The following is a 23,073-nucleotide window of genomic DNA, read 5'->3' on the forward strand; positions in this document are numbered from 1 at the left end:
CTCCAACACTAAACAAAACGCATGGGGAAAAGCATCACACCACTGATAAAGTGATCTCCATCTAATATGGTCATTTGCTGGTAACGTAATTATTATTTGCCAATGTGAATGCGAATGGTTTCGTGGTGTAGTTGGTATCATGTCCTTCTATTACACTGAAGGTCTCCGGTTCAAGTCCGGGTGAAGCCAATAAAGTAAAATTTCCAATTTGCAAAATTTATTGCACTAAAAAATTGATTTTTTTAATCAAGATTCATCTAATCAGATTATTAGAAAGTTTTTCTATCTCATTTTTTTTTTTTTTAACCGAATATGATACTACTCAACTAGCTGAAACAATTTTTGTTCTCATCTATCTCGTTTCGTTCCCATTCTCACAAGCTAAAAATAAAATAGAGTAGCTCAGGCCTGAGTCATGTTGGACCCATTTTTATGTTTGGAGTTGGAGATATATAAACACACAGAAAAAAAAATGATTTCACTGAAGGTCTCCGGTTCAAGTCCGGGCGGAGCCAATAGAGTAGCTCAGGCCTGAGTTATGTTGGACCCATTTTGATGTTTGGAGTTTGAGACAGAAAAAGACACAGAAAAAAAAAATTGATTTCTTTAACACTAAACAAAACGCATGGGGAAAAGCATCACACCACTGATAAAGTGATCTCCATCTAATATGGTCATTTGCTGGTAACGTAATTATTGATTGGAAATGTGAATGAGAATGGTTTCGTGGTGCAGTTGGTTATCACGTCAGTCTAACACACTAAAGGTCTCCTGTTAAACTCCGGGCGAAGCCAATAATGTTAAATTTGCCGTTTGCAAAATTTATTTCACTAAAAAATTGTTTTCTTTTATCAAGATTCATCTAATCAGATTATTAGAAAGTTTTTCTATCTCATATGTTTTTTTTTTTTTTATCTGAATATGATACTACTCAACTAGCTGAAACAATTTTTGTTCTCATCTATCTCGTTTCGTTCCCATTCTCACAAGCTAAAAATAAAATAGAGTTGCTCAGGCCTGAGTCATGTTGGACCCATTTTGATGTTTGGAGTTTGAGACAGAAAAAGACACAGTAAAAAAAAATTGATTTCTTTAACACTAAACAAAACGCATTGGGAAAAACAACACACCACTGATAAAGTGATCTCCATCTAATATGGTCCTTTGCTGGCAACGTAATTATTGATTGCAAATGTGAACGGGAATGGTTTCGTGGTGTAGTTGGTAATCACGTCAGTCTAACACATTGAAGGTCTCCTGTTAAAGTCCGGGCGAAACCAATAATGTTAAAATTGCCGTTTGCAAAATTTATTTCACAAAAAAATTGATTTTTTAATCAGGATTCATCTAGTATAATTATTAGAATGTTTTTCTTTCTCAACCTTTTTTTTTTGTTCTGAATATGATACTACTCAACTTGCTGAATTAATTTTTATTCTCATCTAACTCGTTTCGTTCCCATTCTCACAAGCTAAAAAAAAAGGGTAGCTCAGGCGTGAGTCATGTTGGATCCAATTTGATGTTTGGAGTTGGAGATATAAAAACACAGAAAAAAAATGATTTCTCCAACACTAAACAAAACGCATGGGGAAAAGCATCACACCACTGATAAAGTGATCTCCATCTAATATGATCCTTTGCTGGTAACGTAATTATTATTTGCCAATGTGAATGCGAATGGTTTCGTGGTGTAGTTGGTATCATGTCCTTCTATTACACTGAAGGTCTCCGGTTCAAGTCCGGGTGAAGCCAATAAAGTAAAATTTCCAATTTGCAAAATTTATTGCACTAAAAAATTGATTTTTTTAATCAAGATTCATCTAATCAGATTATTAGAAAGTTTTTCTATCTCATCTTTTTTTTTTTTTAACCGAATATGATACTACTCAACTAGCTGAAACAATTTTTGTTCTCATCTATCTCGTTTCGTTCCCATTCTCACAAGCTAAAAATAAAATAGAGTAGCTCAGGCCTGAGTCATGTTGGACCCATTTTTATGTTTGGAGTTGGAGATATATAAACACACAGAAAAAAAAATGATTTCACTGAAGGTCTCCGGTTCAAGTCCGGGCGAAGCCAATAGAGTAGTTCAGGCCTGAGTTATGTTGGACCCATTTTGATGTTTGGAGTTTGAGACAGAAAAAGACACAGAAAAAAAAAATTGATTTCTTTAACACTAAACAAAACGCATGGGGAAAAGCATCACACCACTGATAAAGTGATCTCCATCTAATATGGTCATTTGCTGGTAACGTAATTATTGATTGGAAATGTGAATGAGAATGGTTTCGTGGTGCAGTTGGTTATCACGTCAGTCTAACACACTAAAGGTCTCCTGTTAAACTCCGGGCGAAGCCAATAATGTTAAATTTGCCGTTTGCAAAATTTATTTCACTAAAAAATTGTTTTCTTTTATCAAGATTCATCTAATCAGATTATTAGAAAGTTTTTCTATCTCATATGTTTTTTTTTTTTTATCTGAATATGATACTACTCAACTAGCTGAAACAATTTTTGTTCTCATCTATCTCGTTTCGTTCCCATTCTCACAAGCTAAAAATAAAATAGAGTTGCTCAGGCCTGAGTCATGTTGGACCCATTTTGATGTTTGGAGTTTGAGACAGAAAAAGACACAGTAAAAAAAAATTGATTTCTTTAACACTAAACAAAACGCATTGGGAAAAACAACACACCACTGATAAAGTGATCTCCATCTAATATGGTCCTTTGCTGGCAACGTAATTATTGATTGCAAATGTGAACGGGAATGGTTTCGTGGTGTAGTTGGTAATCACGTCAGTCTAACACATTGAAGGTCTCCTGTTACAGTCCGGGCGAAACCAATAATGTTAAAATTGCCGTTTGCAAAATTTATTTCACAAAAAAATTGATTTTTTAATCAGGATTCATCTAGTATAATTATTAGAATGTTTTTCTTTCTCAACCTTTTTTTTTTGTTCTGAATATGATACTACTCAACTTGCTGAATTAATTTTTATTCTCATCTAACTCGTTTCGTTCCCATTCTCACAAGCTAAAAAAAAAAGGGTAGCTCAGGCGTGAGTCATGTTGGTTCTAATTTGATGTTTGGAGTTGGAGATATAAAAACACAGAAAAAAAATGATTTCTCCAACACTAAACAAAACGCATGGGGAAAAGCATCACACCACTGATAAAGTGATCTCCATCTAATATGGTCCTTTGCTGGTAACGTAATTATTATTTGCCAATGTGAATGCGAATGGTTTCGTGGTGTAGTTGGTTATCACGTCCTTCTATTACACTGAAGGTCTCCGGTTCAAGTCTGGGCGAAGCTAATAAAGTAAAATTTCCAATTTGCAAAATTTATTGCACTAAAAAATTGATTTTTTTAATCAAGATTCATCTAATCAGATTATTAGAAAGTTTTTCTATCTCATCTTTTTTTTTTTTAACTGAATATGATACTACTCAACTAGCTGAAACAATTTTTGTTCTCATCTATCTCGTTTCGTTCCCATTCTCACAAGCTAAAAATAAAATAGAGTAGCTCAGGCCTGAGTCATGTTGGACCCATTTTTATGTTTGGAGTTGGAGATATATAAACACACAGAAAAAAAATGATTTCACTGAAGGTCTCCGGTTCAAGTCCGGGCGAAGCCAATAGAGTAGCTCAGGCCTGAGTTATGTTGGACCCTGAGTTATGTTGGACCCATTTTGATGTTTGGAGTTTGAGACAGAAAAAGACACAGAAAAAAAAAATTTATTTCTTTAACACTAAACAAAACGCATGGGGAAAAGCATCACACCACTGATAAAGTGATCTCCATCTAATATGGTCATTTGCTGGTAACGTAATTATTGATTGCAAATGTGAACGCGAATGGTTTCGTGGTGCAGTTGGTAATCACGTCAGTCTAACACACTAAAGGTCTCCTGTTAAACTCTGGGCGAAGCCAATAATGTTAAATTTGCCGTTTGCAAAATTTATTTCACTAAAAAATTGTTTTTTTTTTTATCAAGATTCATCTAATCAGATTATTTGAAAGTTTTTCTATCTCATCTTTTTTTTTTTATCTGAATATGATACTACTCAACTAGCTGAACCAAATTTTTTTCTCATCTATCTCGTTTCGTTCCCATTCTCACAAGCTAAAAATAAAATAGAGTAGCTCAGGCCTGAGTCATGTTGGACCCATTTTGATGTTTGGAGTTTGAGACAGAATGTGAATGCGAATGGTTTCATGGTGTAGTTGGTAATCACGTCAGTCTAACACACAAAAGGTCTCCTGTTAAAGTCCGGGCGAAGCCAATAATGTTAAATTTGCCATTTGCAAAATTTATTTCACTAAAAAATTGTTTTTTTAATCAGGATTCATCTAGTATAATTATTCGAAAGTTTTTGTTTCTCATCCCTTTTTTTTTTGTTCTGAATATGATTCTACTCAACTTGCTGAATTAATTTTTATTCTCATTTAACTCGTTTCGTTCCCATTCTCACAAGTTAAAAAAAAAAAATAGGGTAGCTCAGGCGTGAGTCATGTTGGATCCAATTTGATGTTTGGAGTTGGAGATATAAAAACACACAGAAAAAAAATGATTTCTCCAACACTAAACAAAACGCATGGGGAAAAGCATAACACCACTGATAAAGTGATCTCCATCTAATATGGTCCTTTGCTGTAACGTAATTATTTATTGCCAATGTGAACGCGAATGGTTTCATGGTGTAGTTGGTTATCACGTCAGTCTAACACACTGAAGGTCTCCGGTTAAAGTCCGTGCGAAGCCATTAATGTTAAATTTGCCGTTTGCAAAATTTATTTCACTATAAAATTGATTTTTTAATCAGGATTCATCTAGTATAATTATTAGAATGTTTTTCTTTCTCAACCTTTTTTTTGTTCTGAATATGATACTACTCAACTTGCTGAATTAATTTTTATTGTCATCTAACTCGTTTCGTTCCCATTCTAACAAGCTAAAAAAAAATTGGGTAGCTCAGGCGTGAGTCATGTTGGATCCAATTTGATGTTTGGAGTTGGAGATATAAAAACACACAGAAAAAAAAATGATTTCTCCAACACTAAACAAAACGCGTGGGGAAAAGCATAACACCACTGATAAAGTGATCTCCATCTAATATGGTCCTTTGCTGGTAACGTAATTATTGATTGCCAATGTGAACGCGAATGGTTTCGTGGTGTAGTTGGTTATCACGTCAGTCTAACACACTGAAGGTCTCTGGTTAAAGTCCGGGCGAAGCCAATAATGTAAAATTTGCCGTTTGCAAAATTTATTTCACTAAAAAATTGATTTTTTAATCAGGATTCATCTAGTATAATTATTAGAAAGTTTTTCTTTCTCAGCATTTTTTTTTGTTCTGAATATGATACTACTCAACTTGCAGAATTAATTTTTATTCTCATCTAACTCGTTTCGTTCCCATTCTAACAAGCTAAAAAAAAATTGGGTAGCTCAGGCGTGAGTCATGTTGGATCCAATTTGATATTTGGAGTTGGAGATATAAAAACACACAGAAAAAAAAATGATTTCTCCAACACTAAACAAAACCCGTGGGGAAAAGCATAACACCACTGATAAAGTGATCTCCATCTAATATGGTCCTTTGCTGGTAACGTAATTATTGATTGCCAATGTGAACGCGAATGGTTTCGTGGTGTAGTTGGTTATCACATCAGTCTAACACACTGAAAGTCTCCGGTTCAAGTCCGGGCGAAGCCAATAATGTCAAATTTGCAATTTGCAAAATTTATTTCACTAAAAAATTGATTTTTTTAATCTAGATTCATCTAATCAGATTATTAGAAAGTTTTTCTATCTCATCTTTTTTTTTTTTATCTGAATATGATACTACTCAACTAGCTGAAACAATTTTTGTTCTCATCTATCTCGTTTCGTTCCCATTCTCACAAGCTAAAAAAAATATGGTAGCTCAGGCGTGAGTCATGTTGGATCCAATTTGATGTTTGGAGTTGGAGATATAAAAACACACAGAAAAAAAATGATTTCCCCAACACTAAACAAAACGCATGGGGAAAAGCATAACACCACTGATAAAGTGATCTCCATCTAATATGGTCCTTTGCTGGTAACGTAATTATTGATTGCCAATGTGAGCGCGAATGGTTTCGTGGTGTAGTTGGTTATCACGTCAGTCTAACACACTGAAGGTCTCCGGTTAAAGTCCGGGCGAAGCTAATAATTTGCAATTTGCAAAATTTATTTCACTAAAAAATTGATTTTTTTAATCTAGATTCATCTAATCAGATTATTAGAAAGTTTTTCTATCTCATCTTTTTTTTTTTTAACTGAATATGATACTACTCAACTAGCTGAAACAATTTTTGTTCTCATCTATCTCGTTTCGTTCCCATTCTCACAAGCTAAAAATAAAATAGAGTAGCTCAGGCCTGAGTCATGTTGGACCCATTTTTATGTTTGGAGTTGGAGATATATAAACACACAGAAAAAAAATGATTTCACTGAAGGTCTCCGGTTCAAGTCCGGGCGAAGCCAATAGAGTAGCTCAGGCCTGAGTTATGTTGGACCCTGAGTTATGTTGGACCCATTTTGATGTTTGGAGTTTGAGACAGAAAAAGACACAGAAAAAAAAAATTTATTTCTTTAACACTAAACAAAACGCATGGGGAAAAGCATCACACCACTGATAAAGTGATCTCCATCTAATATGGTCATTTGCTGGTAACGTAATTATTGATTGCAAATGTGAACGCGAATGGTTTCGTGGTGCAGTTGGTAATCACGTCAGTCTAACACACTAAAGGTCTCCTGTTAAACTCTGGGCGAAGCCAATAATGTTAAATTTGCCGTTTGCAAAATTTATTTCACTAAAAAATTGTTTTTTTTTTATCAAGATTCATCTAATCAGATTATTTGAAAGTTTTTCTATCTCATCTTTTTTTTTTTTATCTGAATATGATACTACTCAACTAGCTGAACCAAATTTTTTTCTCATCTATCTCGTTTCGTTCCCATTCTCACAAGCTAAAATAAAATAGAGTAGCTCAGGCCTGAGTCATGTTGGACCATTTTGATGTTTGGAGTTTGAGACAGAATGTGAATGCGAATGGTTTCATGGTGTAGTTGGTAATCACGTCAGTCTAACACACAAAAGGTCTCCTGTTAAAGTCCGGGCGAAGCCAATAATGTTAAATTTGCCATTTGCAAAATTTATTTCACTAAAAAATTGTTTTTTTAATCAGGATTCATCTAGTATAATTATTCGAAAGTTTTTGTTTCTCATCCCTTTTTTTTTTGTTCTGAATATGATACTACTCAACTTGCTGAATTAATTTTTATTCTCATCTAACTCGTTTCGTTCCCATTCTCACAAGCTAAAAAAAAATAGGGTAGCTCAGGCGTGAGTCATGTTGGATCCAATTTGATGTTTGGAGTTGGAGATATAAAAACACACAGAAAAAAAATGATTTCTCCCAACACTAAACAAAACGCATGGGGAAAAGCATAACACCACTGATAAAGTGATCTCCATCTAATATGGTCCTTTGCTGGTAACGTAATTATTGATTGCCAATGTGAACGCGAATGGTTTCGTGGTGTAGTTGGTTATCACGTCAGTCTAACACACTGAAGGTCTCCGGTTAAAGTCCGTGCGAAAGCCAATAATGTTAAATTTGCCGTTTGCAAAATTTATTTCACTAAAAAATTGATTTTTTAATCAGGATTCATCTAGTATAATTATTAGAAAGTTTTTCTTTCTCAACCTTTTTTTTTTGTTCTGAGTATGATACTACTCAACTTGCAGAATTAATTTTTATTCTCATCAAACTCGTTTCGTTCCCATTCTCACAAGCCAAAAAAAAATAGGGTAGCTCAGGCGTGAGTCATATGATACTACAATAGCTGAAACAATTTTTGTTCTCATCTATCTCGTTTCGTTCCATTCTCACAAGCTAAAAAAAATAGGGTAGCTCAGGCGTGAGTCATGTTGGATCCAATTTGATGTTTGGAGTTGGAGATATAAAAACACACAGAAAAAAAAATGATTTCCCAACACTAAACAAAACGCGTGGGGAAAAGCATAACACCACTGATAAAGTGATCTCCATCTAATATGGTCCTTTGCTGGTAACGTAATTATTGATTGCCAATGTGAACGCGAATGGTTTCGTGGTGTAGTTGGTTATCACGTCAGTCTAACACACTGAAGGTCTCCGGTTAAAGTCCGGGCGAAAGCCAATAATGTTAAATTTGCCGTTTGCAAAATTTATTTCACTAAAAAATTGATTTTTTAATCAGATTCATCTAGTATAATTATTAGAAAGTTTTTCTTTCTCAACCTTTTTTTTTTGTTCTGAGTATGATACTACTCAACTTGCAGAATTAATTTTTATTCTCATCTAACTCGTTTCGTTCCCATTCTCACAAGCCAAAAAAAAATAGGGTAGCTCAGGCGTGAGTCATAGTTGGATCCAATTTTATGTTTGGAGTTGGAGATATAAAAACACACAGAAAAAAAATGATTTCTCCAACACTAAACAAAACGCATGGGGAAAAGCATAACACCACTGATAAAGTGATCTCCATCTAATATGGTCCTTTGCTGGTAACGTAATTATTGATTGCCAATGTGAGCGCGAATGGTTTCGTGGTGTAGTTGGTTATCACGTCAGTCTAACACACTGAAGGTCTCCGGTTAAAGTCCGGGCGAAGCCAATAATGTTAAATTTGCAGTTTGCAAAATTTATTTCACTAAAAAATTGATTTTTTTAATCTAGGATTCATCTAGTATCAGATTATTAGAAAGTTTTTCTATCTCACTCTTTTTTTTTTTGTTCTGAGTATGATACTACTCAACTTGCAGAATTAATTTTTATTCTCATCAAACTCGTTTCGTTCCCATTCTCACAAGCCAAAAAAAATAGGGTAGCTCAGGCGTGAGTCATATGATACTACTCAACTAGCTGAAACAATTTTTGTTCTCATCTATCTCGTTTCGTTTCCCATTCTCACAAGCTAAAAAAAATAGGGTAGCTCAGGCGTGAGTCATGTTGGATCCAATTTGATGTTTGGAATTGGAGATATAAAAACACACAGAAAAAAAATGATTTCCCCAACACTAAACAAAACGCATGGGGAAAAGCATAACACCACTGATAAAGTGATCTCCATCTAATATGGTCCTTTGCTGGTAACGTAATTATTGATTGCCAATGTGAGCGCGAATGGTTTCGTGGTGTAGTTGGTTATCACGTCAGTCTAACACACTGAAGGTCTCCGGTTAAAGTCCGGGCAAAGCCAATAATGTTAAATTTGCCTTTTGCAAAATTTATTTCACTAAAAAATTGATTTTTTAATCAGGATTCATCAAGTATAATTATTAGAAAGTTTTTCTTTCTCAACCTTTTTTTTTTGTTCTGAGTATGATACTACTCAACTTGCAGAATTAATTTTTATTCTCATCAAACTCGTTTCGTTCCCATTCTCACAAGCCAAAAAAAAATAGGGTAGCTCAGGCGTGAGTCATATTGGATCCAATTTTATGTTTGGAGTTGGAGATATAAAAACACACAGAAAAAAAATGATTTCTCCAACACTAAACAAAACGCATGGGGAAAAGCATCACACCACTGATAAAGTGATCTACATCTAATATGGTCCTTTGCTGGTAACGTAATTATTGATTGCCAATGTGAATGCGAATGGTTACGTGGTGTAGTTGGTTATCACGTCAGTCTAACACACTGAAGGTTTCCGGTTCAAGTCCGGGCGAAGCCAATAATGTTAAATTTGCAATTTGCAAAATATATTTCACTAAAAAATTGATTTTATTTAATCTAGATTCATCTAATCAGATTATTAGAGAGTTTTTCTATCTTATCTTTTTTTTTTTTTATCTGAATATGATACTACTCAAATAGCTGAAACAATTTTTGTTCTCATCTATCTCGTTTCGTTCCCATTCTCACAAGCTAAAAAAAAAATAGGGTAGCTCAAGGCATGAGTCATGTTGGATCCAATTTGATGTTTGGAGTTGGAGATATAAAAACACACAGAAAAAAAATAATTTCTCCAACACTAAACAAAACGCATGGGAAAAGCATAACACCGCTAATAAAGTGATCTCCATCTAATATGGTCCTTTGCTGGTAACGTAATTATTGATTGCCAATGTGAACGCGAATGGTTTCGTGGTGTAGTTGGTTATCACGTCAGTCTAACACACTGAAGGTCTCCGGTTAAAGTCCGGGCGAAGCCAATAATGTTAAATTTGCCGTTTGCAAAATTTATTTCACTAAAAAATTGATTTTTTAATCAGGATTCATCTAGTATAATTATTAGAAAGTTTTTCTTTCTTAGCATTTTTTTTTTGTTCTGAATATGATACTACTCAACTTGCAGAATTAATTTTTATTCTCATCTAACTCGTTTCGTTCCCATTCTAACAAGCTAAAAAAAAATAGGGTAGCTCAGGCGTGAGTCATGTTGGATCCAATTTGATGTTTGGAATTGGAGATATAAAAACACACAGAAAAAAAATGATTTCCCCAACACTAAACAAAACACATGGGGAAAAGCATAACACCACTGATAAAGTGATCTCCATCTAATATGGTCCTTTGCTGGTAACGTAATTATTGATTGCCAATGTGAGCGCGAATGGTTTCGTGGTGTAGTTGGTTATCACGTCAGTCTAACACACTGAAGGTCTCCGGTTAAAGTCCGGCAAAGCCAATAATGTTAAATTTGCCTTTTGCAAAATTTATTTCACTAAAAAATTGATTTTTTAATCAGGATTCATCAAGTATAATTGTTAGAAAGTTTTTCTTTCTCAACCTTTTTTTTTTGTTCTGAGTATGATACTACTCAACTTGCAGAATTAATTTTTATTCTCATCAAACTCGTTTCGTTCCCATTCTCACAAGCCAAAAAAAAATAGGGTAGCTCAGGCGTGAGTCATATTGGATCCAATTTTATGTTTGGAGTTGGAGATATAAAAACACACAGAAAAAAAATGATTTCTCCAACACTAAACAAAACGCATGGGGAAAAGCATCACACCACTGATAAAGTGATCTACATCTAATATGGTCCTTTGCTGGTAACGTAATTATTGATTGCCAATGTGAATGCGAATGGTTACGTGGTGTAGTTGGTTATCACGTCAGTCTAACACACTGAAGGTTTCCGGTTCAAGTCCGGGCGAAGCCAATAATGTTAAATTTGCAATTTGCAAAATTTATTTCACTAAAAAATTGATTTTATTTAATCTAGATTCATCTAATCAGATTATTAGAGAGTTTTTCTATCTTATCTTTTTTTTTTTTTATCTGAATATGATACTACTCAAATAGCTGAAACAATTTTTGTTCTCATCTATCTCGTTTCGTTCCCATTCTCACAAGCTAAAAAAAAAATAGGGTAGCTCAAGCATGAGTCATGTTGGATCCAATTTGATGTTTGGAGTTGGAGATATAAAAACACACAGAAAAAAAAATAATTTCTCCAACACTAAACAAAACGCATGGGAAAAGCATAACACCGCTAATAAAGTGATCTCCATCTAATATGGTCCTTTGCTGGTAACGTAATTATTGATTGCCAATGTGAACGCGAATGGTTTCGTGGTGTAGTTGGTTATCACGTCAGTCTAACAAACTGAAGGTCTCCGGTTAAAGTCCGGGCGAAGCCAATAATGTTAAATTTGCCGTTTGCAAAATTTATTTCACTAAAAAATTGATTTTTTAATCAGGATTCATCTAGTATAATTATTAGAAAGTTTTTCTTTCTTAGCATTTTTTTTTTTGTTCTGAATATGATACTACTCACATTGCAGAATTAATTTTTATTCTCATCTAACTCGTTTCGTTCCCATTCTAACAAGCTAAAAAAAAATAGGGTAGCTCAGGCGTGAGTCATGTTGGATCCAATTTGATGTTTGGAATTGGAGATATAAAAACACACAGAAAAAAAATGATTTCCCCAACACTAAACAAAACACATGGGGAAAAGCATAACACCACTGATAAAGTGATCTCCCATCTAATATGGTCCTTTGCTGGTAACGTAATTATTGATTGCCAATGTGAGCGCGAATGGTTTCGTGGTGTAGTTGGTTATCACGTCAGTCTAACACACTGAAGGTCTCCGGTTAAAGTCCGGGCAAAGCCAATAATGTTAAATTTGCCGTTTGCAAAATTTATTTCACTAAAAAATTGATTTTTTAATCAGGATTCATCTAGTATAATTATTAGAAAGTTTTTCTTTCTCAACCTTTTTTTTTTGTTCTGAGTATGATACTACTCAACTTGCAGAATTAATTTTTATTCTCATCAAACTCGTTTCGTTCCCATTCTCACAAGCCAAAAAAAAATAGGGAAGCTCAGGCGTGAGTCATATGATACTACTCAACTAGCTGAAACAATTTTTGTTCTCATCTATCTCGTTTCGTTTCCATTCTCACAAGCTAAAAAAAATAGGGTAGCTCAGCCGTGAGTCATGTTGGATCCAATTTGATGTTTGGAATTGGAGATATAAAAACACACAGAAAAAAAATGATTTCCCCAACACTAAACAAAACGCATGGGGAAAAGCATAACACCACTGATAAAGTGATCTCCATCTAATATGGTCCTTTGCTAGTAACGTAATTATTGATTGCCAATGTGAGCGCGAATGGTTTCGTGGTGTAGTTGGTTATCACGTCAGTCTAACACACTGAAGGTCTCCGGTTAAAGTCCGGGCAAAGCCAATAATGTTAAATTTGCCGTTTGCAAAATTTATTTCACTAAAAAATTGATTTTTTAATCAGGATTCATCTAGTATAATTATTAGAAAGTTTTTCTTTCTCAACCTTTTTTTTTTTGTTCTGAGTATGATACTACTCAACTTGCAGAATTAATTTTTATTCTCATCAAACTCGTTTCGTTCCCATTCTCACAAGCCAAAAAAAAATAGGGAAGCTCAGGCGTGAGTCATATGATACTACTCAACTAGCTGAAACAATTTTTGTTCTCATCTATCTCGTTTCGTTTCCATTCTCACAAGCTAAAAAAAATAGGGTAGCTCACCGTGAGTCATGTTGGATCCAATTTGATGTTTGGAATTGGAGATATAAAAACACACAGAAAAAAAATGATTTCCCCAACACTAAACAAAACGCATGGGGAAAAGCATAACACCACTGATAAAGTGATCTCCATCTAATATGGTCCTTTGCTAGGTAACGTAATTATTGATTGCCAATGTGAGCGCGAATGGTTTCGTGGTGTAGTTGGTTATCACGTCAGTCTAACACACTGAAGGTCTCCGGTTAAAGTCCGGGCAAAGCCAATAATGTTAAATTTGCCGTTTGCAAAATTTATTTCACTAAAAAATTGATTTTTTAATCAGGATTCATCTAGTATAATTATTAGAAAGTTTTTCTTTCTTAGCATTTTTTTTTTTGTTCTGAATATGATACTACTCAACTTGCAGAATTAATTTTTATTCTCATCTAACTCGTTTCGTTCCCATTCTCAACAAGCTAAAAAAAAATAGGGTAGCTCAGGCGTGAGTCATGTTGGATCCAATTTGATGTTTGGAGTTGGAGATATAAAAACACACAGAAAAAAAAATGATTTCTCCAACACTAAACAAAACACATGGGGAAAAGCATAACACCACTGATAAAGTGATCTCCATCTAATATGGTCCTTTGCTGGTAACGTAATTATTGATTGCCAATGTGAGCGCGAATGGTTTCGTGGTGTAGTTGGTTATCACGTCAGTCTAACACACTGAAGGTCTCCGGTTAAAGTCCGGGCAAAGCCAATAATGTTAAATTTGCCAGTTTGCAAAATTTATTTCACTAAAAAATTGATTTTTTTAATCTAGGATTCATCTAGTATAATTATTAGAAAGTTTTTCTTTCTCACCTTTTTTTTTTGTTCTGAGTATGATACTACTCAATTGCAGAATTAATTTTTATTCCATCAACTCGTTTCGTTCCATTCTACAAGAAAAAAAATAATAGCTGATCATATGATACTACTCAACTAGCTGAAACAATTTTTGTTCTCATCTATCTCGTTTCGTTTCCATTCTCACAAGCTAAAAAAAATAGGGTAGCTCAGGCGTGAGTCATGTTGGATCCAATTTGATGTTTGGAATTGGAGATATAAAAACACACAGAAAAAAAAATGATTTCTCCAACACTAAACAAAACGCATGGGGAAAAGCATAACACCACTGATAAAGTGATCTCCATCTAATATGGTCCTTTGCTGGTAACGTAATTATTGATTGCCAATGTGAGCGCGAATGGTTTCGTGGTGTAGTTGGTTATCACGTCAGTCTAACACACTGAAGGTCTCCGGTTAAAGTCCGGGCGAAAGCCAATAATGTTAAATTTGCCGTTTGCAAAATTTATTTCACTAAAAAATTGATTTTTTAATCTAGGATTCATCTAGTATCAGATTATTAGAAAGTTTTTCTATCTCAACCTTTTTTTTTTTGTTCTGAATATGATACTACTCAACTTGCAGAAATTAATTTTTATTCTCATCTAACTCGTTTCGTTCCCATTCTCACAAGCTAAAAAAAAATAGGGTAGCTCAGGCGTGAGTCATGTTGGATCCAATTTGATGTTTGGAGTTGGAGATATAAAAACACACAGAAAAAAAAATGATTTCTCCCAACACTAAACAAAACGCATGGGGAAAAGCATAACACCACTGATAAAGTGATCTCCATCTAATATGGTCCTTTGCTGGTAACGTAATTATTGATTGCCAATGTGAAGCGCGAATGGTTTCGTGGTGTAGTTGGTTATCACGTCAGTCTAACACACTGAAGGTCTCCGGTTAAAGTCCGGGCGAAGCCAATAATGTTAAATTTGCCAGTTTGCAAAATTTATTTCACTAAAAAATTGATTTTTTTAATCTAGGATTCATCTAGTATCAATTATTAGAAAGTTTTTCTTTCTCAACCTTTTTTTTTTTTGTATCTGAATATGATACTACTCAACTATGCAGAATTAATTTTTATTCTCATCTAACTCGTTTCGTTCCCATTCTCACAAGCCAAAAAAAAATAGGGTAGCTCAGGCGTGAGTCATGTTGGATCCAATTTGATGTTTGGAGTTGGAGATATAAAAACACACAGAAAAAAAATGATTTCTCCAACACTAAACAAAACGCATGGGGAAAAGCATCACACCATTGATAAAGTGATCTCCATCTAATATGGTCCTTTGCTGGTAACGTAATTATTGATTGCCAATGTGAATGTGAATGGTTTCGTGGTGTAGTTGGTTATCACATCAGTCTAACACACTGAAGGTCTCCAGTTCAAGTCCGGTCGAAGCCAATAATGTTAAATTTGCAATTTGCAAAATTTATTTCACTAAAAAATTGATTTTTTTAATCTAGATTCTTCTAATCAGATTATTAGAAAGTTTTTCTATCTCATCTTTTTTTTTTTTATCTGAATATGATACTACTCAACTAGTTGAAACAATTTTTGTTCTCATCTATCTCGTTTCGTTCCCATTCTCACAAGCTAAAAAAAATAGGGTAGCTCAGGCGTGAGTCATGTTGGATCCAATTTGATGTTTGGAGTTGGAGATATAAAAACACACAGAAAAAAAAATGATTTCTTCAACACTAAACAAAACGCGGGGGGAAAAGCATAACACCACTGATAAATTGATCTCCATCTAATATGGTCCTTTGTTGGTAACGTAATTATTGATTGCCAATGTGAATGCGAATGGTTTCGTGTTGTAGTTGGTTATCACATCAGTCTAACACACTGAAGGTCTCCGGTTCAAGTCCGGGCGAAGCCAATAATGTTAAATTTGCAATTTGCAAAATTTATTTCACTAAAAAATTGATTTTTTTAATCTAGATTCATCTAATCAGATTATTAGAAAGTTTTTCTATCTCATCTTTTTTTTTTTATCTGAATATGATACTACTCAACTAGTTGAAACAATTTTTGTTCTCATCTATCTCGTTTCGTTCCCATTCTCACAAGCTAAAAAAAATAGGGTAGCTCAGGCGTGAGTCATGTTGGATCCAATTTGATGTTTGGAGTTGGAGATATAAAAACACACAGAAAAAAAATGATTTCTCCAACACTAAACAAAACGCGGGGGGAAAAGCATAACACCACTGATAAAGTGATCTCCATCTAATATGGTCCTTTGCTGGTAACGTAATTATTGATTGCCAATGTGAATGCGAATGGTTTCGTGGTGTAGTTGGTTATCACATCAGTCTAACACACTGAAGGTCTCCGGTTAAAGTCCGGGCGAAGCCAATAATGTTAAATTTGCAATTTGCAAAATTTATTTCACTAAAAAATTGATTTTTTTAATCTAGATTCTTCTAATCAGATTATTAGAAAGTTTTTCTATCTCATCTTTTTTTTTTTTTATCTGAATATGATACTACTCAACTAGTTGAAACAATTTTTGTTCTCATCTATCTCGTTTCGTTCCCATTCTCACAAGCTAAAAAAAAATAGGGTAGCTCAGGCGTGAGTCATGTTGGATCCAATTTGATGTTTGGAGTTGGAGATATAAAAACACACAGAAAAAAAAAATGATTTCTCCAACACTAAACAAAACGCGGGGGAAAAGCATAACACCACTGATAAAGTGATCTCCATCTAATATGGTCCTTTGCTGGTAACGTAATTATTGATTGCCAATGTGAATGCGAATGGTTTCGTGGTGTAGTTGGTTATCACATCAGTCTAACACACTGAAGGTCTCCGGTTCAAGTCCGGGCGAAGCCAATAATGTTAAATTTGCAATTTGCAAAATTTATTTCACTAAAAAATTGATTTTTTTAATCTAGATTCATCTAATCAGATTATTAGAAAGTTTTTCTATCTCATCTTTTTTTTTTTTATCTGAATATGATACTACTCAACTAGCTGAAACAATTTTTGTTCTCATCTATCTCGTTTCGTTCCCATTCTCACAAGTTAAAAAAAATAGGGTAGCTCAGGCGTGAGTCATGTTGGATCCAATTTGATGTTTGGAATTGGAGATATAAAAACACACAGAAAAAAAATGATTTCCCCAACACTAAACAAAACGCATGGGGAAAAGCATAACACCACTGATAAAGTGATCTCCATCTAATATGGTCCTTTGCTGGTAACGTAATTATTGATTGCCAATGTGAGCGCGAATGGTTTCGTGGTGTAGTTGGTTATCACGTCAGTCTAACACACTGAAGGTCTCCGGTTAAAGTCCGGGCAAAACCAATAATGTTAAATTTGCCGTTTGCAAAATTTATTTCACTAAAAAATTGATTTTTTAATCAGGATTCATCTAGTATAATTATTAGAAAGTTTTTCTTTCTCAACCTTTTTTTTTTGTTCTGAGTATGATACTACTCAACTTGCAGAATTAATTTTTATTCTCATCAAACTCGTTTCGTTCCCATCCTCACAAGCCAAAAAAAAATAGGGTAGCTCAGGCGTGAGTCATGTTGGATCCAATTTTATGTTTGGAGTTGGAGATATAAAAACACACAGAAAAAAAATGATTTCTCCAACACTAAACAAAACGCATGGGGAAAAGCATCACACCACTGATAAAGTGATCTCCATCTAATATGGTCCTTTGCTGGTAACGTAATTATTGATTGCCAATGTGAACGCGGATGGTTTCGTGGTGTAGTTGGTTATCACGTCAGTTTAACACACTGAAGGTCTCCGGTTCAAGTCCGGGCGAAGCCAATAATGTTAAATTTGCAATTTGCAAAATTTATTTCACTAAAAAATTGATTTTATTTAATCTAGATTCATCTAATCAGATTGTTAGAGAGTTTTTATATCTTATCTTTTTTTTTTTTTTTTTTTTTTTTATCTGCATCTAGATAATGTGATCTGCATCTAATATGGTCCATTGCTGGTAACGTAATTATTGATTGCCAATGTGAACGCGAATGGTTTCGTGGTGTAGTTGGTTATCACGTCAGTCTAACACACTGAAGGTCTCCGGTTCAAGTCCGGGCGAAGCCAGTAATGTTAAATTTGCCGTTTGCAAAATTTATTTCACTGTAAAATTGATTTTTTAATCAGGATTCATCTTGTATAATTATTAGAAAGTTTTTCTTTCTCAACCTTTTTTTTTGTTCTGAATATGATACTACTCGACTTGCTGAATTAATTTTTATTCTCATCTAACTCGTTTCGTTCCCATTCTAACAAGCTAAAAAAAAATAGGGTAGCTCAGGCGTGAGTCATGTTGGATCCAATTTGATGTTTGGAGTTGGAGATATAAAAACACACAGAAAAAAAATGATTTCTCCAACACTAAACAAAACGCATGGGGAAAAGCATCACACCACTGATAAAGTGATCTCCATCTAATATGGTCCTTTGCTGGTAACGTAATTATTGATTGCCAATGTGAACGCGAATGGTTTCGTGGTGTAGTTGGTTATCACATCAGTCTAACACACTGAAGGTCTCCGGTTCAAGTCCGGGCGAAGCCAATAATGTTAAATTTGCAATTTGCAAAATTTATTTCACTAAAAAATTGATTTTTTTAATCTAGATTCATCTAATCAGATTATTAGAAAGTTTTTCTATCTCATCTTTTTTTTTTTTATCTGAATATGATACTACTCAACTAGCTGAAACAATTTTTGTTCTCATCTATCTCGTTTCGTTCCCATTCTCACAAGTTAAAAAAAATAGGGTAGCTCAGGCGTGAGTCATGTTGGATCCAATTTGATGTTTGGAATTGGAGATATAAAAACACACAGAAAAAAAATGATTTCCCCAACACTAAACAAAACGCATGGGGAAAAGCATAACACCACTGATAAAGTGATCTCCATCTAATATGGTCCTTTGCTGGTAACGTAATTATTGATTGCCAATGTGAGCGCGAATGGTTTCGTGGTGTAGTTGGTTATCACGTCAGTCTAACACACTGAAGGTCTCCGGTTAAAGTCCGGGCAAAACCAATAATGTTAAATTTGCCGTTTGCAAAATTTATTTCACTAAAAAATTGTTTTTTTAATCAGGATTCATCTAGTATAATTATTAGAAAGTTTTTCTTTCTCAACCTTTTTTTTTTGTTCTGAGTATGATACTACTCAACTTGCTGAATTAATTTTTATTCTCATCTAACTCGTTTCGTTGCCATTCTCATAAGCTATAAAAAAATAGGGTAGCTCAGGCGTGAGTCATGTTGGATCCAATTTGATGTTTGGAGTTGGAGATATAAAAACACACAGAAAAAAAAATGATTTCTCCAACACTAAACAAAACGCATGGGGAAAAGCATCACACCACTGATAAACTGATCTCCATCTAATATGGTCCTTTGCTGGTAACGTAATTATTGATTGCCAATGTGAACGCGAATGGTTTCGTGGTGTAGTTGGTTATCACATCAGTCTAACACACTGAAGGTCTCCGGTTCAAGTCCGGGCGAAGCCAATAATGTTAAATTTGCAATTTGCAAAATTTATTTCACTAAAAAATTGATTTTTTTAATCTAGATTCATCTAATCAGATTATTAGAAAGTTTTTCTATCTCATCTTTTTTTTTTTATCTGAATATGATACTACTCAACTAGCTGAAACAATTTTTGTTCTCATCTATCTCGTTTCGTTCCCATTTTCACAAGCTAAAAAAAATAGGGTAGCTCAGGCGTGAGTCATGTTGGATCCAATTTGATGTTTGGAGTTGGAGATATAAAAACACACAGAAAAAAAATGATTTCTCCAACACTAAACAAAACGCATGGGGAAAAGCATAACACCACTGATAAAGTGATCTCCATCTAATATGGTCCTTTGCTGGTAACGTAATTACTAATTGCCAATGTGAACGCGAATGGTTTCGTGGTGTAGTTGGTTATCACGTCAGTCTAACACACTGAAGGTCTCCGGTTAAAGTCCGGGCGAAGCCAATAATGTTAAATTTGCCGTTTGCAAAATTTATTTCACTAAAAAATTGTTTTTTTAATCAGGATTCATCTAGTATAATTATTAGAAAGTTTTTCTTTCTCAACCTTTTTTTTTGTTCTGAATATAATACTACTCAACTTGCTGAATTAATTTTTATTCTCATCTAACTCGGTTCGTTGCCATTCTCATAAGCTAAAAAAAAATAGGGTAGCTCAGGCGTGAGTCATGTTGGATCCAATTTGATGTTTGGAGTTGGAGATATAAAAACACACAGAAAAAGAAATGATTTCTCCAACACTAAACAAATCGCATGGGGAAAAGCATCACACCACTGATAAACTGATCTCCATCTAATATGGTCCTTTGCTGGTAACGTAATTATTGATTGCCAATGTGAACGCGAATGGTTTCGTGGTGTAGTTGGTTATCACATCAGTCTAACACACTGAAGGTCTCCGGTTCAAGTCCGGGCGAAGCCAATAATGTTAAATTTGCAATTTGTAAAATTTATTTCACTAAAAAATTGATTTTTTTAATCTAGATTCATCTAATCAGATTATTAGAAAATTTTTCTATCTCATCTTTTTTTTTTTTTATCTAAATATGATACTACTCAACTAGCTGAAACAATTTTTGTTCTCATCTATCTCGTTTCGTTCCCATTTTCACAAGCTAAAAAAAATAGGGTAGCTCAGGCGTGAGTCATGTTGGTTCCAATTTGATGTTTGGAGTTGGAGATATAAAAACACACAGAAAAAAAATGATTTCTTCAACACTAAACAAAACGCATGGGGAAAAGCATAACACCACTGATAAAGTGATCTCCATCTAATATGGTCCTTTGCTGGTAACGTAATTACTGATTGCCAATGTGAACGCGAATGGTTTCGTGGTGTAGTTGGTTATCACGTCAGTCTAACACACTGAAGGTCTCCGGTTAAAGTCCGGGCGAAGCCAATAATGTTAAATTTGCCGTTTGCAAAATTTATTTCACTAAAAAATTGTTTTTTAATCAGGATTCATCTAGTATAATTATTAGAAAGTTTTTCTTTCTCAACCTTTTTTTTTGTTCTGAATATGATACTACTCAACTTGCTGAATTAATTTTTATTCTCATCTAACTCGTTTCGTTGCCATTCTCACAAGCTAAAAAAAAATAGGGTAGCTCAGGCGTGAGTCATGTTGGATCCAATTTGATGTTTGGAGTTGGAGATATAAAAACACACAGAAAAAAAATGATTTCTCCAACACTAAACAAAACGCATGGGGAAAAGCATCACACCACTGATAAAGTGATCTTCATCTAATATGGTCCTTTGCTGGTAATGTAATTATTGATTGCCAATGCGAACGTGAATGGTTTCGTGGTGTAGTTGGTTATCACGTCAGTCTAACACACTGAAGGTCTCCGGTTCAAGTCCGGGCGAAGCCAATAATGTTAAATTTGCAATTTGCAAAATTTATTTCACTAAAAAATTGATTTTTTTAAACTAGATTCATCTAATCAGATTATTAGAAAGTTTTTCTATCTCATCTTTTTTTTTCTTTTATCTGAATATGATACTACTCAACTAGCTGAAACAATTTTTGTTCTCATCTATCTCGTTTCGTTCCCATTCTCACAAGCGAAAAAAAAATAGGGTAGCTCAGGCATGAGTCATGTTGGATCCAATTTGATGTTTGGAGTTGGAGATATAAAAACACACAGAAAAAAAAATGATTTCTCCAACACTAAACAAAACGCATGGGGAAAAGCATAACACCACTGATAAAGTGATCTCCTTCAAATATGGTCCTTTGCTGGTAACGTAATTATTGATTGCCAATGTGAACGCGAATGGTTTCGTGGTGTAGTTGGTTATCACGTCAGTGTAACCCACAAAAGGTCTCCGGTTAAAGTTGGGGCGAAGCAAATAATGTTAAATTTGCCGTTTGCAAAATTTATTTCACTAAAAAATTGTTTTTTTAATCAGGATTCATCTAGTATAATTATTAGAAAGTTTTTCTTTCTCAACGTTTTTTTTTGTTCTGAATATGATACTACTCAACATGCTGAATTAATTTTTATTATCATCTAACTCGTTTCGTTGACATTCTCACAAGCTAAAAAAAAATAGGGTAGCTCAGGCGTGAGTCATGTTGGATCCAATTTGATGTTTGGAGTTGGAGATATAAAAACACACAGAAAAAAAATGATTTCCCCAACACTAAACAAAACGCATGGGGAAAAGCATAACACCACTGATAAAGTGATCTCCATCTAATATGGTCCTTTGCTGGTAACGTAATTATTGATTGCCAATGTGAGCGCGGATGGTTTCGTGGTGTAGTTGGTTATCAAGTCAGTCTAACACACTGAAGGTCTCAGGTTAAAGTCCGGGCGAAGCCAATAATGTTAAATTTTCCGTTTGCAAAATTTATTTCACTAAAAAATTGATTTTTTAATCAGGATTCATCTAGTATAATTATTAGAAAGTTTTTCTTTCTCAACCTTTTTTTTTTGTTCTGAATATGATACTACTCAACTTGCTGAATTAATTTTTATTCTCATCTAACTCGTTTCGTTCCCATTCTCACAAGCCAAAAAAAAAATAGGGTAGCTCAGGCGTGAGTCATGTCGGTTCCAATTTGATGTTTGGAGTTGGAGATATAAAAACACAAAGAAAAAAAATGATTTCTCCAACACTAAACAAAACGTATGGGGAAAAGCATCACACCACTGATAAAGCGATCTCCATCTAATATTGTCCTTTGCTGGTAACGTAATTATTGATTGCCAATGTGAACGCGAATGGTTTCGTGGTGTAGTTGGTTATCACGTCAGTCTAACACACTGAAGGTTTTCGGTTCAAGTCCGGGCGAAGCCAATAATGTTAAATTTGCAATTTGCAAAATTTCTTTCACTAAAAAATTGATTTTATTTAATCTAGATTCATCTAATCAGATTATTAGAGAGTTTTTCTATCTTATCTTTTTTTTTTTTTTTATCTGAATATGATACTACTCAAATAGCTGAAACAATTTTTGTTCTCATCTATCTCGTTTCGTTCCCATTCTCACAAGCTAAAAAAAAATAGGGTAGCTCAGGCATGAGTCATGTTGGATCCAATTTGATGTTTGGAGTTGGAGATATTAAAACACCCAAAAAAAAAAATAATTTCT

At 34.2% G+C, this 23,073-nt stretch overlaps 33 non-coding genes across 33 annotated transcripts; all 33 read left to right on the forward strand.

Moving 5' to 3' along the window:
• Positions 1 to 116: 116 nt before the first annotated feature.
• On the forward strand, positions 117 to 189 carry TRNAN-AUU. Its single transcript has one exon. It is a non-coding gene; the product is annotated as a tRNA-Asn (tRNA).
• A 1,490-nt stretch (positions 190 to 1,679) lies between these two features.
• On the forward strand, positions 1,680 to 1,752 carry TRNAN-AUU. The gene has a single exon. It is a non-coding gene; the product is annotated as a tRNA-Asn (tRNA).
• A 3,421-nt stretch (positions 1,753 to 5,173) lies between these two features.
• On the forward strand, positions 5,174 to 5,247 carry TRNAV-AAC. The gene has a single exon. It is a non-coding gene; the product is annotated as a tRNA-Val (tRNA).
• A 403-nt stretch (positions 5,248 to 5,650) lies between these two features.
• TRNAV-AAC lies at positions 5,651 to 5,724 on the forward strand. Its single transcript has one exon. It is a non-coding gene; the product is annotated as a tRNA-Val (tRNA).
• A 403-nt stretch (positions 5,725 to 6,127) lies between these two features.
• TRNAV-AAC lies at positions 6,128 to 6,201 on the forward strand. Its single transcript has one exon. It is a non-coding gene; the product is annotated as a tRNA-Val (tRNA).
• A 1,947-nt stretch (positions 6,202 to 8,148) lies between these two features.
• Positions 8,149 to 8,222, forward strand: TRNAV-AAC. Its single transcript has one exon. It is a non-coding gene; the product is annotated as a tRNA-Val (tRNA).
• A 404-nt stretch (positions 8,223 to 8,626) lies between these two features.
• TRNAV-AAC lies at positions 8,627 to 8,700 on the forward strand. Its single transcript has one exon. It is a non-coding gene; the product is annotated as a tRNA-Val (tRNA).
• Positions 8,701 to 9,211: 511 nt separating this feature from the next.
• Positions 9,212 to 9,285, forward strand: TRNAV-AAC. Its single transcript has one exon. It is a non-coding gene; the product is annotated as a tRNA-Val (tRNA).
• A 403-nt stretch (positions 9,286 to 9,688) lies between these two features.
• TRNAV-AAC lies at positions 9,689 to 9,762 on the forward strand. The gene has a single exon. It is a non-coding gene; the product is annotated as a tRNA-Val (tRNA).
• Positions 9,763 to 10,169: 407 nt separating this feature from the next.
• TRNAV-AAC lies at positions 10,170 to 10,243 on the forward strand. Its single transcript has one exon. It is a non-coding gene; the product is annotated as a tRNA-Val (tRNA).
• An 879-nt stretch (positions 10,244 to 11,122) lies between these two features.
• Positions 11,123 to 11,196, forward strand: TRNAV-AAC. Its single transcript has one exon. It is a non-coding gene; the product is annotated as a tRNA-Val (tRNA).
• A 407-nt stretch (positions 11,197 to 11,603) lies between these two features.
• TRNAV-AAC lies at positions 11,604 to 11,677 on the forward strand. The gene has a single exon. It is a non-coding gene; the product is annotated as a tRNA-Val (tRNA).
• A 405-nt stretch (positions 11,678 to 12,082) lies between these two features.
• Positions 12,083 to 12,156, forward strand: TRNAV-AAC. Its single transcript has one exon. It is a non-coding gene; the product is annotated as a tRNA-Val (tRNA).
• Positions 12,157 to 12,662: 506 nt separating this feature from the next.
• On the forward strand, positions 12,663 to 12,736 carry TRNAV-AAC. Its single transcript has one exon. It is a non-coding gene; the product is annotated as a tRNA-Val (tRNA).
• Positions 12,737 to 13,243: 507 nt separating this feature from the next.
• On the forward strand, positions 13,244 to 13,317 carry TRNAV-AAC. Its single transcript has one exon. It is a non-coding gene; the product is annotated as a tRNA-Val (tRNA).
• A 406-nt stretch (positions 13,318 to 13,723) lies between these two features.
• Positions 13,724 to 13,797, forward strand: TRNAV-AAC. Its single transcript has one exon. It is a non-coding gene; the product is annotated as a tRNA-Val (tRNA).
• Positions 13,798 to 14,288: 491 nt separating this feature from the next.
• Positions 14,289 to 14,362, forward strand: TRNAV-AAC. Its single transcript has one exon. It is a non-coding gene; the product is annotated as a tRNA-Val (tRNA).
• A 412-nt stretch (positions 14,363 to 14,774) lies between these two features.
• On the forward strand, positions 14,775 to 14,848 carry TRNAV-AAC. Its single transcript has one exon. It is a non-coding gene; the product is annotated as a tRNA-Val (tRNA).
• Positions 14,849 to 15,259: 411 nt separating this feature from the next.
• TRNAV-AAC lies at positions 15,260 to 15,333 on the forward strand. The gene has a single exon. It is a non-coding gene; the product is annotated as a tRNA-Val (tRNA).
• A 404-nt stretch (positions 15,334 to 15,737) lies between these two features.
• On the forward strand, positions 15,738 to 15,811 carry TRNAV-AAC. The gene has a single exon. It is a non-coding gene; the product is annotated as a tRNA-Val (tRNA).
• Positions 15,812 to 16,213: 402 nt separating this feature from the next.
• On the forward strand, positions 16,214 to 16,287 carry TRNAV-AAC. The gene has a single exon. It is a non-coding gene; the product is annotated as a tRNA-Val (tRNA).
• Positions 16,288 to 16,693: 406 nt separating this feature from the next.
• Positions 16,694 to 16,767, forward strand: TRNAV-AAC. Its single transcript has one exon. It is a non-coding gene; the product is annotated as a tRNA-Val (tRNA).
• Positions 16,768 to 17,170: 403 nt separating this feature from the next.
• Positions 17,171 to 17,244, forward strand: TRNAV-AAC. Its single transcript has one exon. It is a non-coding gene; the product is annotated as a tRNA-Val (tRNA).
• A 403-nt stretch (positions 17,245 to 17,647) lies between these two features.
• TRNAV-AAC lies at positions 17,648 to 17,721 on the forward strand. Its single transcript has one exon. It is a non-coding gene; the product is annotated as a tRNA-Val (tRNA).
• A 211-nt stretch (positions 17,722 to 17,932) lies between these two features.
• Positions 17,933 to 18,006, forward strand: TRNAV-AAC. Its single transcript has one exon. It is a non-coding gene; the product is annotated as a tRNA-Val (tRNA).
• A 402-nt stretch (positions 18,007 to 18,408) lies between these two features.
• TRNAV-AAC lies at positions 18,409 to 18,482 on the forward strand. Its single transcript has one exon. It is a non-coding gene; the product is annotated as a tRNA-Val (tRNA).
• A 403-nt stretch (positions 18,483 to 18,885) lies between these two features.
• TRNAV-AAC lies at positions 18,886 to 18,959 on the forward strand. Its single transcript has one exon. It is a non-coding gene; the product is annotated as a tRNA-Val (tRNA).
• Positions 18,960 to 19,363: 404 nt separating this feature from the next.
• Positions 19,364 to 19,437, forward strand: TRNAV-AAC. The gene has a single exon. It is a non-coding gene; the product is annotated as a tRNA-Val (tRNA).
• A 402-nt stretch (positions 19,438 to 19,839) lies between these two features.
• TRNAV-AAC lies at positions 19,840 to 19,913 on the forward strand. Its single transcript has one exon. It is a non-coding gene; the product is annotated as a tRNA-Val (tRNA).
• Positions 19,914 to 20,316: 403 nt separating this feature from the next.
• On the forward strand, positions 20,317 to 20,390 carry TRNAV-AAC. Its single transcript has one exon. It is a non-coding gene; the product is annotated as a tRNA-Val (tRNA).
• A 404-nt stretch (positions 20,391 to 20,794) lies between these two features.
• Positions 20,795 to 20,868, forward strand: TRNAV-AAC. Its single transcript has one exon. It is a non-coding gene; the product is annotated as a tRNA-Val (tRNA).
• A 401-nt stretch (positions 20,869 to 21,269) lies between these two features.
• TRNAV-AAC lies at positions 21,270 to 21,343 on the forward strand. The gene has a single exon. It is a non-coding gene; the product is annotated as a tRNA-Val (tRNA).
• Positions 21,344 to 22,704: 1,361 nt separating this feature from the next.
• Positions 22,705 to 22,778, forward strand: TRNAV-AAC. The gene has a single exon. It is a non-coding gene; the product is annotated as a tRNA-Val (tRNA).
• Positions 22,779 to 23,073: the final 295 nt, after the last annotated feature.

The sequence above is a fragment of the Ipomoea nil genome, unplaced genomic scaffold (assembly GCF_001879475.1).
Source record: "Ipomoea nil cultivar Tokyo-kokei standard unplaced genomic scaffold, Asagao_1.1 scaffold1570, whole genome shotgun sequence".
Classification (NCBI taxonomy): Eukaryota; Viridiplantae; Streptophyta; class Magnoliopsida; order Solanales; family Convolvulaceae; genus Ipomoea; species Ipomoea nil.